A 17,886-nucleotide genomic window follows, 5' to 3' on the forward strand; every position below is an offset into this window, starting at 1 on the left:
ACACTTCTCCGAAGAGGACATACAGAACGTCCATAGACACATGAAAAAATGCTCAACATCATTAGCCATCAGGGAGATGCAAATAAAAACCACAATGAGATACCACCTTACACCTGTCAGAATGGCCATCATCAACAAATCAACAAGCAACAAGTGCTGGCGAGGATGTGGAGAAACGGGAACCCTACTGCACTGTTGGTGGGAATGCAGACTGGTGCAGCCACTATGGAGAACAGTATGGAATTACCTCAAAAGATTAAAAATGGAACTGCCTTTTGAACCAGCGACTCCACTACTAGGATTATACCCGAAGAATCTTGAAACACCAATTCAGAAGAACTTATGCACCCCTGTGTTCATTGCAGCACTGTTTACAATAGCTAAGTGCTGGAAACAGCCTAAGTGCCCATCTGTAGATGAGTGGGTTAAAAGACTGTGGTACATTTACACTATGGAGTACAATGTAGCAGAAAGAAAGAAGGAACTCCTGCCATTTGCAACAACATGGATGGAACTAGAGAGAATTATGCTTAGTGAAATAAACCAGGCAAAGAAAGAAAAATACCATATGATATCACCTAATACAGGAAACTAAAGAACAACACAAACAAAGGAACTAAATAGAACAAAGAGCAGAATAGCAGTCAATAGGGGGGAGGGGAGAGGAAGAGAAGGGGGATAAGTAAGGGAAGGGATTAGTCAAAGAACCCGTATAAAAGACTCATGGACATGGACAACGGGGAGGGATATGATTGCGGGAGAGGGGGTGGGTTGGGTGGGGGAGAGAAATTAGGGGAGAAGGGGACAACTGTAATTGAAAAACCAAAATAAAAAAATAAAAAAAATAAAGGCTCAGATACTCCTCACAATAAAAAAAAAATAAAATCTATTTAAATTTGTTTTAATGAAATGTTTTCACATACCATCTAGTACTATCTCTCTGAACTCTAGTGTTACACAGGCCCCAGTATGGGAGCACTTTATTAGAACATGAGAAAATGAAATGATCGCAGGGATAACCACAAAGGGGAATGACAGAAGAGTTGTGTGGGAACATGAAATGTGCTTTCTCGGTGCTAAGAAATTCTGAGTCACAATATGGCAACAGCACAGTTGCATTTCTCAAGTTCTTTTCATGCAGATCATTGCTGTGAAATAAAACAGCACATTATGCATAAGGCAAAAAAGTGTACACTTCTTTTGGCTGAGACACTGTAAATCAATCTGTTCATTTTGGTAGTTCCCATATTAGCACTGCTATAGTTTATCTTTAATAATACTGGCTTAATTTGCAGGTCTGTATTTCAAATACAGCTTTACCTTTTTAAAAGAAAACAGTCACTGCAGGCAACTTCATACATTTTGTAAAGATAGTTTGTGCTTCCTAATTGAGCAGCGATAGTGTGCTGGGAAAGGAACAGACTTAGAGCCACAAACTTAATTCAGGGTTGAGCTTTGTTACTCATGAGCTGTCATGTCCTTTGGAGATCAGTGTCTTATCGGTAAGACTGGAGCAAGATAACTTCTGCAGTAGTGTTTTACATAGTGTTAAGTTCTATCTACACATAAGGTATTAGTGTAAAAGTTAATATTGTTAGAAAATGGAGACTAAAGGTCTACGAGTGTGTATGAGCAAAACAACAATCATGATTACAAATTTGAGAAGGATTCTATTCTTTGCTCACATTTCTAAGTGGGGATTTCTGCTCCATGCCCCCAAAGGAAACTGTATGGCAGAACCAATCTCAGTCTTTCACACCACTTTGTATATACAGATCAATGGATCTGAGTGAGAAGGACAGCATCTGACATTCATAGGCCCCATGTCATTTACTGGTTACTATGTCGACCTGGACCTTGACACCCTGCTCTTTGTTCTCTGGTCATGGCTTCCTGCTTTCTCCTCCCCCTGGTGGCTTCACTGGGCAGGCTGAGAGCCAAGGTGGTGGGGAAAAGGGAGGGGAGCCTGCAGTTGATCATTTCAATTCAGAGGTGACATTATTAGCAACCTAATTTTCTTGCTCCAAATGTAAGCCACATTCTCCACCAGCAATCTAGACAACATTTTTTATTTCCTTTCCTATCCTCCTCCTCCCCACCTGGGAGAGTAATCCTTCAGAGGAATTAAATGACAAAGAGCATTACTTATCATTAAAAACACACAGTAGGCTATAATAAAAGTAACAGACCTTACCAGGTATTGTTGAGGATGTGGAGATGTGGAGAATATGGAATACCCATACACTGCTGGTGGAAATGTAAAATGGTACCACTGCTTTGGAAAAAAACATTTCACAATTTCTAAAAATGTTAAAAAATGAATTTACCACATAATTCAATAATCCCAATTTAAGAATCCACCCCTCCAAAAATAAAATTATATGTCCACACAAAACTGTGTGTGTGAAAGTTTCTAACACCCTCATTCATGATAGACCAAAATTGGGAACAATCTAATGTCTATCAACTGATGACTGCATTAAAAAATGTGTTCATACAATGGAACACTATTCAGCTAAAAAGAAATGAACAACTGATACATGGTAAAATATAGGTGAACCTCAAAAATATTTTGCTAAATAGAAGAAGACAGATGATGAAGACAATTATATGATTTCATTGATATGAAATGCTCAGAAAATGCAAATTCATTGGGTTGGAAAGCCCATCAGTGGTTGCCTAAGGCTGCGGATAGGAATAGTGATTAACCACAAATGGGCACAAAGGAGGTTTTGGGGAAGAAAGAAATGTTCTAAAACTAGATTATGGTGATAATTACAAAACTGTCTACATTTACTAAAAATCATTGAATTTTACTTAGAACAGGTGAGTTTTACAGTATAGTAATTAAAACTCAATAAAGTTGTTAAAAATGACAGAGCCACATAATAGTTTCAAAATTGATATTCTTAACATAACTACTAAAATATGTATATATGAATTTTATTTAAAAATATACTTTCTACAATACTATAGTTCTTTAGGTGATTATTATCTTCTGCCACTTAATATATCACAATAATCATACTAGTGGACATATACAGGTGAAAATTTTGCTATCATTAGAATATAGTCAGCTGGTTTTTTGAACTAATCTCCACACAGCTCCAGTTTGCAGGCCCATTTTGACATCTCCTTGCACCTGAGGTGGAGGGCCCAGGTATACTCGTTACTTTAGGAGCTCTTTTAACATCAAGTTCTGTGCAAGTATTAAATATGGAGAAATAATACTTTAGAATTCTCTTAATTTTTATAAGAAATGAATATATATACTCTTACAACTACTTAATACAGTCTTTACTTCTGTGCATGGTACTTTGTTTTTCTGAGAGTCTGTATGTAAATTGTTTGGCTAACCCCTAATGCTTACAACCTCTACTAACACTAGCTACATGAAATCTAATCAGAAATATTTCATTAAAATAATTTTTATGTACAATATTTTGAAGAGTGGTATCTTCTATGACTAGTTTTGGTTTGTTTTTGTTTTCGAGATAAAGAAAATGTTTATAAAGCTATATACAGGTCTGATCCCATGAGCTGATAATTCATTAAACAACACTCCTGTAGCTTACAGACCATGCCCAATTCACATATTTTCTCCATGGGCTTTACAGGGAGATTTAGGCATGTTAATGATGCCAGAAGTATTTTTATGCTCCCATAGTTCTGAAAGACGGGCAAATAGATGGATAGATATGTCATTTGAATTAGAGAGTCAACACAAAATTTGGGAAGCAAGTATGTATGTTCAACTGTTAATTTATCTTAAGCTCCATGGCTATAAATTCTGACAAAAACCAACAACTGTAAGTGCTAAAATGAATGTGAAAATGACAATCAGAATCAAGAAGTAAAACACTGGCAAATAATCAGCTGCTAATAGTTAATGTAGAACAGAACACCATGAAAAGAGATTCAATAATTGCTAAAACTATGCAATAACAGGAGAGCAACCTGACCAAGTGAACTCCAGCTCTGCACCTGTGGGATGTAGTAAGTATTAAAACTCCACCCCAGATTGTTAGACAAATGCAAAATGGTCCAGCAAGAACTTACTACTGGCACCTGGGCCGGTGTGGCTCAGGTGGTTGGAGCATCATTCTATAAACCAAGAGGCTGCAGGTTCGATTCCTGATCAGGGCCCATACCCAAGTTGCAGGTTTGATCTCCAGTTGGGGTGTGTATGAGAAGGCAACCAATCTATGTTTTCTCTCTCTCTCCCTTCCACTCTCTAAAAGCAACAAAAAATTTTCCTCAGGTGAGAGTTAAAAAAAAAGAGAGAGAGTTTTCCATTGGCAACCAGTAACAGTTCCATAAAAGACCTTTGTGCTTTGTAAAAATATTCCAAAATATCACAAACTGCTCTTTGAGTTTCTCACGAAAATGACTTTACATAGAGAGTAAAGTTATCAGACACATTTATAATTGTTGTTATGGGATATATTTATTTTTCTTCATGGCAAAATAAGACCTAGTCTCTCTCACCTAGAAATATTTGATGTTGTTTTTACTTTTAATTGTGGTAATATACCTCACATAAAATTCACCATCTTAATCATTTTTAAGTGTACAGTTCAATAGTGTTAACTATGTTCACCTATTGTGCTACCTATCTCTAGAATTTTTCATCTTGCTAAATCAAAACTTTTCAACCCACCAAACAGCTCCTCCATTTGTCTTCCCCCCAGCTCCTGGCAATCACCAGGGGCTCCCTTTCCTGTTTCTATGAATGTGACTGCTCTACGTACTCATTAAAGGGAATCATACTCTGTCTTTTTGTGACTGGTTTATTTCACTGAGCATAATGTCTTCAAGGTTCACCATGTTGTAGTGGGCATTAGTGCTTCATTTCTTTTAAACATCTGAATAATATTCCATTGTATGTATAGACCACATTTTATGTATCCATTCATCTGTTAATGGACACATGATTTGCTTTCACCTTGACTACTGCGAATAATGCTGCTATGTACATGGGTACACAAACATCCCTTCAGAACTCTGCTTTCAATTGTTTTAGATATATACCCAGAAGTGGAATAATGCAATCATATGGTAATTCTATTTTTAATTTTTTGAGAAACTGCCATACAGTTCTCCCTAGCAATTTAACCATTTCACATTTCTACCAACAGTGAACAAGTGTTCCTTTCACCGTATCTTCACCAATGCTTATATTGTTTTGCTGTTGTTAATAGTAGCCATCCTAATGGATGTGAAGTGGTATCAGCAGGTGGTTTTGATTTGCATTGTCCTATTTATTAGTGATGTTGAGCAACTTCTCAAGTTGTAAAACACGATAAGTCCTTATAGGGCCAACTTTTTTGTTACCAGATTCCTGTAAATTATACTGTTTGTCCAGTGCATTTTCTTTCTTCAGAAGAAGTTTCTAGAAATCATGCCTTAAATATATCTACACATCTACAAAAAAAAAAACATTTCAGTCTTGCAGTTTTAGCAAGAAACACCATAATAATCTCAATAAACACATCTTCAAAAAAAAGAGAAAAATCCGTTACCAATAAACATGGCCTGACAGCCAGAAGAGTTGGGAAAATTCTGTTCTCATCTTTGAGTTGATGGCTGTATGATTTTCTGGGGCTGCCATAACAAAGTACTGAGTTATTTAAACAACAGAAATTTATTTTTTCATTATTCTGGAGGCTGGAAGTTCAAAGTCAAGATATTACCAGGTTGATTTCTTCTGAGGCCTCTCTCCACAGGGGTTCCTGAACCCACAGTCCTAGATCGGGGATTAAGAGAGTGACCCAGAGACAAAATGCATTGGGGAGAGAGAAGGGAGAGTGCCCCTAGGGTGCGGTCACTGCCATCCCTCTTCTCAGTAGAGCTTTTATTGAGTAGGCTACGGGCAGAAATGCATGACTCAAGGAGGCAGCCCCCCTCCCAACTATCATTAGGAAAGACGAAGAGAAATATAAGTCAACATATAGTGATAAGCGGTTCAGACTTTCAGAGCCAGAGTACCTGGCAAAAGTTCAGACTACACTCCTGGAGTTAAGCATTCCATTGATATAGATCTGGACATACAGAAAGCAGAGCAGGCTTCACAAGCTTCAAAGGGTACATTGCATTCCTATTCCTCCCCCCTGAGTGTGGGGTGTCAGTGTGGCCATAGGATCATGTCTACCAGCTGTCTTTAAGACTTCTGGGCTTGTGCTTCAGTCCCAGCTTACACAGCGCTTATAGTTTCCCATTCCACACAAACAGTCTCCCACATCTCTTCTTGCCTTTTAGATGACCATCTTCTCCCTGTATGCAAATGGGCAATAGGTTCCTACTGCGTGATCATTTTTTTCCCTGGAAATTCCCAAAATGTTCCTGTTCAGAAATTTAGCTAATCTTACTAGTTAAAAACAGAGGCTTCCTCAAGTTTCACAAGGCTCTAAATTATGCACTCAGATGTCTCAAGGATGTGAGTCAAGAGATGATCCATAAGGGCTGGCTAGGACTGGCTTTGCAGGAATTATAAATCTTCGGTGTTCTGATGAAGACCCAAGCACACAATTCCAGAAGGACTCCAGCTGCCCAGACCTGGTCTTTGGTTCTGAGTGCAGGAAATGCTGACCACGGCCTCTATGTCCCCTTTCCTTTACCTACTTACTATCTCTGGCTCAGTATCTCTCCTTAAGGATTTTTTTTTAAAATAAAAGTATCAATCCAAGATTCATTTTAGACCAAAAAATGGTTAATAAGGAGTTAATTAGTTTGAATGAAATATCAAAGTAGGAGGCTGGTCCTCCACTCAGAGTTTTGCTGTTGCTGCCTTTCTCTCTTCAGTTCTGTTCAGCTCATTGTTCTCTCTCAAGCAGGCCCAGAACTGCCCTTCCTACATCCCTGTCCTTGTAGAACTGCCACTGAAGACACTGAGGGCCCAGAGTGTAGGAGCTTCCAATTGGATTATATACTACACAGATGAGTTCTTCCGATCCTGGGGACGGCTATGTCTCCTTTAATCAAATTCTAGTCTTGATTAGCAAGAAGCAGTCCATCTGCAAGCAACATGGCAGTGTCCCTATACTAACATTTCCACTAGCTGCTCCAGCACCACAAGGAGTTTGCAGCTGAAAAGGGGAAACTTCAGAGAAGAAGGTGCTGTAGGGAGAGTGAGGCTGAGGACAGGCCAGCTCAAGGAGCATCTCTTAGCCATACCCTGGACAAACCATCTCTGGATACAAGGTCCTACTCCCCCTGAGGCTAAAAGGTAGCACCGAATGTGGACAGGCCATCCAGGGGTGGGAGCAATGTGGGGAAGGAGGAGGAGTCATAGAAATGAAGAGCTCCACTAGAAGGCTTTTAAAAGTCTGGGTTAGAAGTAGGGAAATGGTCCACCATATGAAGAGAAAATGTAATTTCTTGACAAACACATCTTGTGGTAGTTTTGTGAGTGATCTTATCATCCTGTGAGACATAGAAATGGTTGAGTCTTAGACCCTGGTAATATTAGGAGGAAGGAGAGAAGGAGTGGAAGGAGGAAAGGTTTTGAAAGGACATGTGAATCAGAATTATGATCTCATAGTATGTATGAGTCACAGTGAAAGAAGGGAATCTGAAATCCAGACCTGCTTTAAGTCACATTTGCCCCATTTACTCTCCACGATTTGGAACTGTGACAGCCTTTGCCTCTGCCAATTTCCTTTATTATTAAAGTCATCTCAGTTAACCTGTATTCCCTCTTATCTTGTGGCCATCATCCTTCCCTGGTTAGAAAGAGCTCCTATGATGCTTGTTATATGAAGTCAATATTTTATTTATCCATTAATTTAGTTAGCAGTTATTGAGGACCTACTATTACATGCACTGTTTTAGATCTTGAGTCTACACCAATGAATGTGTCAAACCAGGCACCTGCTCTTTTGCAGTTAATATCTTTCTGGATAATTAATCAAATAAAAACAATAATATCAACAATACTAACTGCTTTAAAAAATTTTTAAAGGGTGACATGATAGAGAGAGTCATGCAGGGATTACTTCATGTTGGTGACTAGGGAAGGCCTTCTGATGAGGTGACCTTTGAACAGACCCTCAATGACACAAGGCAGTTCCAGAAGCTGAGGTTTGAAGGCAGAAATGTGCCTGGGGCTTTCAAGGAACAGGAAAAGCAAGCCCATGAGGATGGGCGATAATGATACCCTGTTTGAGAGGTCTGAACAGTCTTGTTAGCTGTCTTCCCTCATGTTACCCAGAACCCCAATGTGCCACCGCTAATGAAAGAGGTCAGAGAGGGAAAGACGCAGGTCCAGGGGCAGCAGCAGAGCCAATGGACACAAAGAAGGAGGTATACAGGCCGGCATCCTGCAGGGAGGCATCTGAGAGCTCTGCAACTGCCCTCTGACCAGAGCCTCCAATCCTCCTCTCTGGCGCCCTGCAACCCATAGACTCCTTCACACTCAGCGAAGGAGTGAGAGGTCACTTCAGCACCATCCCTGGTCCTAAACTGAGTCCTTCTGCAATAGCAGAGTCACTTTGGTTGCAAATTGACTGCTCCTACTTCCTCGTCTTTATTTCTTATCCCTGTCTAAATAGTATTTTTTCCATAACGTGCATGGCCTTGCCCTCTCCTTTCCTCCTCTTGCCCCCAGTTTTTTTCCCTGGGTGGCATGAGTACCCAACAGACAGTGTTGGGATGTGTTTAAGTCTTAAAACAGAAATAGAAAAAGGTTGAAAACACTTTCTTAAGACAAAAAAATATATACTGTCTCTGCTTTCTTACACTTAGGATATGTTAAAAGTAAAAGAAGGATTTCAAATGATTCTAACTTATATTACCAGGATCAGTTTAAATTATTTAATATTGGATTGAATTTTTAATTTGTATGAGGCACTGAATATACAATGACTTCATAACCAGGAGCAGGAAGGAATGAGGCAAGACAAAACAAATTTATAGATATACAAATACACGTAAAGAAGAGTGGGTTTGGGGAAACAGAGAGTATTTTTCTTTCAATAGACATCAGGATATGTGACTCTGGAGCTTAGGAAAACCCCCATCAAGGCAAAAATATAGCTTTCCAAGTCAACGAGTTCTATTCCAACTTCTTATTTAACTTTAGGTAATTATCTTAGGGTCAATCTTCCTCTACAAATTAGAAAATATATGTGTGTGTGTGTGTGTGTGTGTGTGTGTGTGTGTAAGAGATTTCCAGAGATTATAATCTACTTCTAGTCAGTTGCCTACATATAGAAATCCAGGTAAGTACCAGGTCTAAAATGCTTTATTGATCTCTGAGTTCATCCAATGCTGGATGGCTCTTTTTCCTCAGTAAGTATGGTGGTTTGACTGACATGAATCACTTTAATTTCTCCAGTATTGGTTCCTTCTCCTTTTCCAGTCATTCATTTTGGTTCTGTTTTGTCATTAATGTATTTGGCTCCAGTTATCTGCAGGACATCTCTCGCTCTAGAAAGCAGTCAAGCAGGGGCAGGTCACCTTGCATCCAGCCACATGATGACTGCCAGAAATTCAAAGGTGACATCTTCTGAACTACCAAGAGGCAGAACGTGGTCACTTGTCTCTTCCATCACACCCTAAGCCTACAACTTGAGATATGCAGTTCCAGGCCACAAGTGACCTGATGCCTGCTGATACTGGAAAACATTTTGTTTATGAGTTCTTCAAAGATAATTTGACATTTTAAATAGTCTAATAGAAATGGAAAAATAGAAAATAAAATGAGTATATTTTAAACAAGTAACATTCAAAGATATTGTAACCCTATGGAAATTCCTAATATATTGATGGGTGCATCTTATGATCATTGCACATTAAGTAAAAAGATAAACAAGTAAATAAACAAGTAAATGAACAATTAACAATAAATATAAAGTCCAGGGAAAAGACACAGAGTTGTACATTAGACAGACAGCCTCAGTCAAGTAGAATATGAAAATGAAATATTAGACTGTTACTTGAGTTTCCTGGCAGTTTCAGTGTCCAGAGTAACCATATGGGATCAGGAACATGGCTTTTCCCCCACTATTGAAATGTATACCAAGAGGAAGAGTCGAAGGTCAAGGGTGCTCACCAACAGCTATTAACAGCTGCAAGAATCTTTGAATCATTAAATGCCTCCAGGAGCACTTCACCATTTTGGCCAGATTAGCGTACCAGGTAGAAATTCTCACCTTCTAAAGAGTCCTTTAAGCCACTATATATTTGTCTCCCTTTACCCTCTCAGTCCTCCCCTACTTCCCTAGACTTTGGGTGGGGAACACAAAATAGCATATATATTTATCACATTATAAATGTGTACACCTGAAATTTATATTGACTAATGTTACCCCAATACAATTAATTTAAAAAATAATAAATAGAGCATTCTAACTTACAGTTAACCTTAAATAAGAAGAAAAGTTGATTGAAAGTTGTCAGGGACCATAAAGGGAGAAAACTAGTCATACAACAGCCTCGAGTACTCTTTAGTTACAGTGCATAAAACCCAGGTTCAAATGTGCTGCTACTTAGCAAAGCTGGAATAGCAGTAGTAATGAGCGCTAAGAGTAACCAGCTCCAAGATTCATCAATAGATTCCAGCTTCACTGATCATTGCAAACTCAAATCTGAACATATTTTATCCTACATCTACCATCATTTATGTACCATAATGTGAAACTTCCAGTGTTTACAAGTATTAGTGGGTGCTGAAAGGTTTGCAAGAATAAATTACAATTCAAATATGGGTACCATAATGTTGGATATTAAGCACTTATTAATTAAAACTGAAAATTATTGGCAATAAAATGTTAATAACTTGTACAAAATTAATATTGAATAAAATTAATTTGCTGATAAAGTTAGTATACTAAGTGACCTTCCATGAATGAATGTAACAATTTTGGATTACAAACTATATTTATGGTGCCACATAACATTTTAGGATTATAAGAAAAAACATGAATTAGAGAGAAAAATGGGAATAAAGTATTTGATTAATAAATCCAAATTTAATTCATTCCAAAATCATGGTTCCTTGAACTGCTGCAAGTTGTGATAGTGTCCTCTACAAATTATGTTGGATTTTCTTGATGAAGTGAGTTTCTAGAAATAGCCTTTTCAGCAGTAAGAACAAAAACCATGATTTCTAGTTCCATAATCTAGCCAAAAAGAAAGTTAAAATTAAATGAGAGCTTGAAAAACCAAAATTAAAAAAAATAAAAAAATTAAAAAAAAAGAGAAAAAAAAAAATTAAATGAGAGCTTAGAAATTAAATAAATAAATAAGGTTTTCTGAATGTGTATGATTTACCCCAGGTCACACAGGGCCTTATGCTGAACACGTTCTTGAAAACAAATATTTAGATAGGTGCTCGTTAACCAGCAGTAATGCCAGACTGTCTGTGGTAACTTAAATCACCCTGCCTCTTCTCTTAGAGACCAAGTGCCTGCTTTACAAACATCTAGGTAAAGCCATTGCTCTTAAGATGATAATTGACTTTTTTAATGCCCCTATGTCATGTATTCACTTTAGCTACTCAGCTAGGTTATAGAGTTGTTTTGATTTTACCTTTGTTCATGAAGGGTTTTTTTTTTATTTCATCATATCTTACTCTTAAATAGAAAGAATACTTCAGGGGAAAGCATGTGTATTCATATTTAAAAAGCATTGTTACCAACATGTTCTAGATGTAGATGTTGTTCTCAGTTAAGATTCACACACACACACACACACACACACACACACACACACACACACATATTTGGGAGGTGTGTGGCAAGTCAATGAATAAAGGAAAAGAATGACACATTTATTTCAAGTTACATGTGCTCACTGTGAACATGTAGAAGTAAAAATACATAAATTAATAACCTCATACACTGGCATATTTTAAAAGAATAAAGCCTTCCTCCATTTAAAAATTCCAATTTTTTAAAACCTATAATTGCTCTGGCTGGTGTGACTCAGTGTATTGAGTGCTGGCCTGCAAACCAAAGGACTGCCAGTTCAATTCCCAGTCAGGGCACACGCCTGGGTTGCGAGCCAGGTCCCCAGGTGAGGATGTGTGAGAGGCAACCACACATTAATGTTTCTCTCTCTCTCTTCCTCCGTCCCTACGCCTCTCTCTAAAATAAATAAATAATTAATTAATTAAGTTAACTTAATTTAATTAAACTATGATACTATCTGGGAAGAGTACTAATGACTTAGTTATATACTAAATGGTTTATTTTAGTTTTCTTCAGTGAGTAGTCTCCTGGATAGTTACTTCCCAGGGTTTGTGATATGGTTCACATTACAATGTTTTACTTCTAATTTTTTAAATATTTTGCTTCAACCGTATATTTCTTGCAATCAACTAGATATTTAAAAGTAACAAAATAGTACATGTTTATGATTCATCTCTAAAATTTTCTTAGTTTACAATTAATACAAAGTTTCTCTGTGAATACAAAAGATTATCATTATTCAACTTCAAATACTGAATAACACATAACTTTAAAATTATATTTTAGACTTAGGTAGAAAAACAAATAGAAATGCATGGGTTCTCTCAGCCAAGCAATATTCCAGAAAGTGTTGCTTGGGGACAGCAATGAGATGCCCTTTGCTCCCCTATTTGTTGGCGCTAAGATATCCCTCCTGTGATTCCCTCTTTCTGTCTTCCCCTCTCTTTCTTTAATCTCATTTGGTGAATTGCTGATGTTGCCAAGTGAACTGGAACATTAATTTATTTGAATGCATGTTTAGCAAGGCATTCTACATTTAAAAAAATTAAAGTAGATGTTTTCAACTGACATACAGAAACCAAACAAAAGTCATCACAAATTGCAAATATGACATTAGATCAAGAATTATTTATAAATGTATATAACCATTACTAAATAATTTAAGAATTAGAAAGATCCTTCCATTTCCATTCTAAATATCTGATGCTTAATTTTTCTTCACATCAATTCCCTAGACTTGAAAAACTTTTAAAATGATGAGATTTAACTATCCAAGGCACCTAATTCTCCTTATATAAAATAGTTCTTTTCCTCATAATATAGTCCCTGATAATAGCTCTACCAAGGTTTTATATTTTCCTCAGTGTAGTTTTGTTATGTGTTTTCTGGTGCTATATTTTTTGTTAAACATGCTTATGGTGCACACACACACACACACACAATAATATTTGGAAGAATCTGCACCCTTTTAGACATATTATTTAAAGTAAAGAGCAAAATAAAGGAAGTCATGAGATGACAACAAAAGAACTTCTGAAATTTAGAAATATTAACAATATATAGTATTCATTTTACTTAGTCATTGTATATTAACAAGTATATATTGTAATATACTAACAATGCAGGATGAGGCAAAAGTAGATCTACAGTTATGAGTATGGAAAACAGTGTGTTCTTATATTCTTATTTATTAATTATTGTATTATTTCCATATGAACAACTATAAATCTACTTTTGCCCCACCCTCTATGTAAAATATTGTATATACATACTATATTACCTATATATTGTCTATATATAATATATACTAAGTAATGTAACTGTATATTGTTTTCCAAGTATGTATGTTTCCTTAACAAAGCCTAGCTGTCCCTCTTTTCCTATGTAACAATAGCTATTTTTTTTGTACTTCAGGTTATTTCAGTAAAAGTTTTTTTTTTAATTTATTAATTTTATTTTTCAATTACAATTGATGTATAATATTATCTCAGTTTTAGGTATACAAACCTGTGATTAGATATTTATATAACTTATGAAGTAATCACCCTGATAATCTAGTACTCACCTGACACTATCGTCGTCCGCAGCCGTCCGTCTCGAGAGACGATGGTGTAGTTTCTCAAGAGTCTATCTGCACCGCCGAGAATGGCTGTGCAGTCCGACTCGGGAGTGACACGGTATCTGTCTCCTCCCGTGTTGAATCGACATCTTGCGATGACGCTGGAGTGTCCTCTCCAGTGAAGCTGAAGCTACAGAGCCTGGGCAGGGTGATATGGAGGGTCTGCTGTTGCCCATGCAGCAGACCCCCCCTCTCTTCGCAGCTGAAGGATCCAAGGGAAAGACGGAGTCAATACAGCTTGGGTTCAGGTGCGCCGCAGGAGTTGCCAGTGTTGACTACAACGTCAAACCGCCTTAGGGACTCCGGCTCCGGATTTTCTGTCGGGGTTTACTCCCTTAGCCTTTCCCCTGAAGAGGTATGCCGCAAGGCAGCGGAGGATTTTGGAGTCAGAGTTTTCCTTCTCTGATGTACCCTGACTGGAAGATCGAACCAGCGACACTTAGCTCGCAGGCCGACGCTCAATCCACTGAGCTAAACCAGCCAGGGCACTATACATAGTTACTATATTATTGACTATGTTCCCTATGCTGTACTTTACATCTCCATGACTATTTTGTAACTATTAATTTGCAATTATTAATCTCTTCCCCTTTTTCTCCCAGCCCCCAACCTTTCTCCCATCATGCAAACAGTAAAATGTTTTCTGTATCTATGAGTCTGTTTCTGGTCTTCTTGTTAGTTTCTTTTGTTTTATAGATTCCACGTGTAAGTGAAATCATACGGCATTTGTCTTTCTCTGTCTGACTTATTTCACTCTGCACAATACCCTCAAGTTCCATACATGTTGTTGTAGTCTATATAATCTTTTAAAAAGATGTTTTATATTAAGATTGTTCTCTTAGTGATAACACAATAGCAATTATATCAGAAGAAGGCAACAAATAACGATTCAGTGATTGGTTAAATGAACTGATTAAATGAGTCAGTGGCTACTAAGATTGTATAGTTTTTGTAATAGTGAATATTTGCTTTCTGAAACTGGATTCTTTTGAGACTTTTTTATTGGTAAACTTAATCTCCAGATTAATTATGTACTATGTTATAATACCTTATTTTCCCAATAGATGATGTACTCTCCTAGTACTTTGAATGACAAAATATTCATACAGAATTAAACATTTTTTAATATAGAATGACACCAAAAAACACAGGCAACAGAGATAAATTGGACTTCATCTAAATTAAAAACTTTTTTGCATCCGAGGACACTATAAATAAGATGAAAAGGCAACCTACAGAATGGGAGAAAATATTTGCAAATTATATATCTGGCAAGGGATTCATTTCTACAATACATAAAGAACTACAATTTAACAACAACAACAAAAAATAAACAAGCAACCAAATTTAAAAATAGGCAAAGAGCTTGAATAGACATTTCTCCAAAGAAAGTACTCAGATGGCCAGTAAGGACATGAAAAGGTGCTCAACATCATTAATCATTAGGGAAACAGAAATTAAAGCCACAATGAAATACCACTTTACATTAATTAGAATGGCTACTATAAAAAATAAACAAAAGAAGTCACAAGTGTTGCCAAGGATGTGAAGAAATTGAAACCTTTAGGTATTGCTGTTGGAAATGTAAAATATAATAATACAGACACATTGAATACTATATGGCAGTTCCTCAAGAAAAGTTTAAAGATAGAATTATTATATAATCTAGCAATTTCACTTATGAGAAAATACACAAAAGAATTAAATCAGAGACTCAACCAGATATTTCTTTTAAATTTTTTAAAAATTTATTTATTGATTTGACAGAAAGAGCAATGAGGGAGAAGCAAGAGAGAGAAAGAAAGAGACAGAGAGACAGAGAAAGAAACATCACTTTGTTGTTCCACCTATTATGTATTCACTGGTTGCTTCTTGTATGTGCTCTGACCAAGGATCAACCCTGTGACATTGGTGTATGAGGACATTCCAACCAACTGAGCTAACCGGCCAGAGCACCTCAAACAGATATTTCCACGTTTATAATAGTGTTAATCACAGTATTCAAAAGGTAAAAATAACCCAAGTGTCTGTCAATAGATACATGGATAAATGAAATGTGGTATTTACATACAATAGAATATTATTTAGCCTTGAAAATAAAAGATTCTGACATATCATACAACATGGATGAACTTTGAAAATGTTTTGCTAAATGTGATAAATCAGACACAAAAGAACAAATATTATATAATTCCACTTATATGAGGTACACAGAGGGGTCAAATTTACAGAGACAGAAAGTAAAATGATGGTTGCCAGGGTTTAGGGAAAGGTATTGTTATGGGTACAGAATTTCAGTGTGGGATGATGAAAACATTCTGGAGATGAATGGTGGTGATGGTTGCACAACACTGTGAATGTACTTAATGCCACAGAGCTGTACATTAAAAAAATGTTTAAAATTGTAAAATTATGTTATGTATTTGTGACCATAATTTTAAGTCATTAACATTTTTTAAAAAGACAAAGATCAAGCAAAATTCTCTTTTGACTACTGTAATAACAGATAAAGCATGAAAATGTGCTCTTACATAATGTCAACTTATTAATGATGAAGGATAAGGATAAATTCCAATTTGTTTTACAACTGCAACTAATTAAATAGAAAACTGTTCATTTCCTGAAAATAATATCTTTTTAACTATAAAACCTTAGCCATTTCACAGCATGACTTTCTGCCACATTATTATAGATGCTAAGGGAGAAATCTTTCTTGGGACCATTCAGTGACCTGTTTGCTCTGTCTAGATACTGTAACCAAATGTTTTACATTGCAATTTAATCTCACTTCTTTGGTTTTGTTGTATTTAATTTATTTAAAAATTTTCATTTCAAAAATACTTTTAAAATATCATCTGTAGGAAAGCAATTGTCTTCTTTCATTTTATTCACAGAGTGAGAAACAATGAATGGAGAAGTGCCAAACTGAATTCTTGAGACTGAAGTTTTCCCATCAAGAGCTTTGGATGATTGCAGTCACAGTGAATTGGGTAAACCCCGGTGAAGTTACCAAAACAACCAGGACCATCTGCTCCCAGTCAACACCCTCACTTTGGTAGGGAGCTGTGTTTGTTTACTGGTTACATTTAATTAATGTATAAGTTTAGTTTTCTGAGACCCATCTGTTTTATATTCAATTATATCTTGCCTTCTTGATTTGCCATTTATTTAATAATAGAGTTATGAAATATAAAAATATATACTCATACTTTTATAAGTTTCTTTTCAGAATGCTCAACTACAAAATGTATCTATTATAATCAATAAGTAAAATAAATAAACTGTGGTGATAAATACAGTACTTTTAGGATATAGTTTCCTTCTGGTTAAAGATTTGTATTATCCAAAAACTAAAATAAATACTCAGTGCACTATTGGAAATCAAGTATTTTTCTGTTCTTATCTAATTCCTCATCCAATTAATTATGTTATGTTAAATTTTACACAAATAAAAAGTATAGTGAAATTAATATCTTTTATAGGTAACTTCATATTTTGATTCATGAAGGAGAATATAGAACATCTCATAGATTTATCTTTTAGTGAGGAGATAATTCAATTAATACATATTGATTTTCTTACTGTAAGTCATTCTTTTACCATCATTTTTTAACTCAATAAAAACTGACTTAAGAAAGTAGAACAAACTAGCCAAAATTTGCGAAAAATAAGTTCAATGATTTAGACAGAGGTCAATAGCATCATCTTTGCCTCCTGTCTTCAAATTTATCCAGTATCTTCAAGAGTTTGCCTGGCACCTGAGATTTGAATAGAGCTTTGTACATCACAAAGAGAGACACAGAGGCAAAGACTAGCTGGGGACAGAGTGGTCACTTCTTGCCTTGGCACCTTGCATGTCAGCTGTTAGGCCTAATGCTACATTATTAAGAAAAGTCACAGATATTTTTATAGTTTTAGGAAAGTTATGTTGGCTAAGGTGTGGGGGGAGGAGGTCAGAGAATTAACTGAGAACCACTAAAATTTAATCTTTCATTCATCCAGGCACTGGGGATAAAAAAAGTGCATAACCAAGTCAGGGCACCACCTACCCACAGCTCTCCAGGGCTTCTAGATCTG

This window comes from Furipterus horrens, unplaced genomic scaffold (genome assembly GCF_987537825.1).
Source record: "Furipterus horrens unplaced genomic scaffold, mFurHor1.1.pri manual_scaffold_7, whole genome shotgun sequence".
Taxonomy (NCBI): Eukaryota; Metazoa; Chordata; class Mammalia; order Chiroptera; family Furipteridae; genus Furipterus; species Furipterus horrens.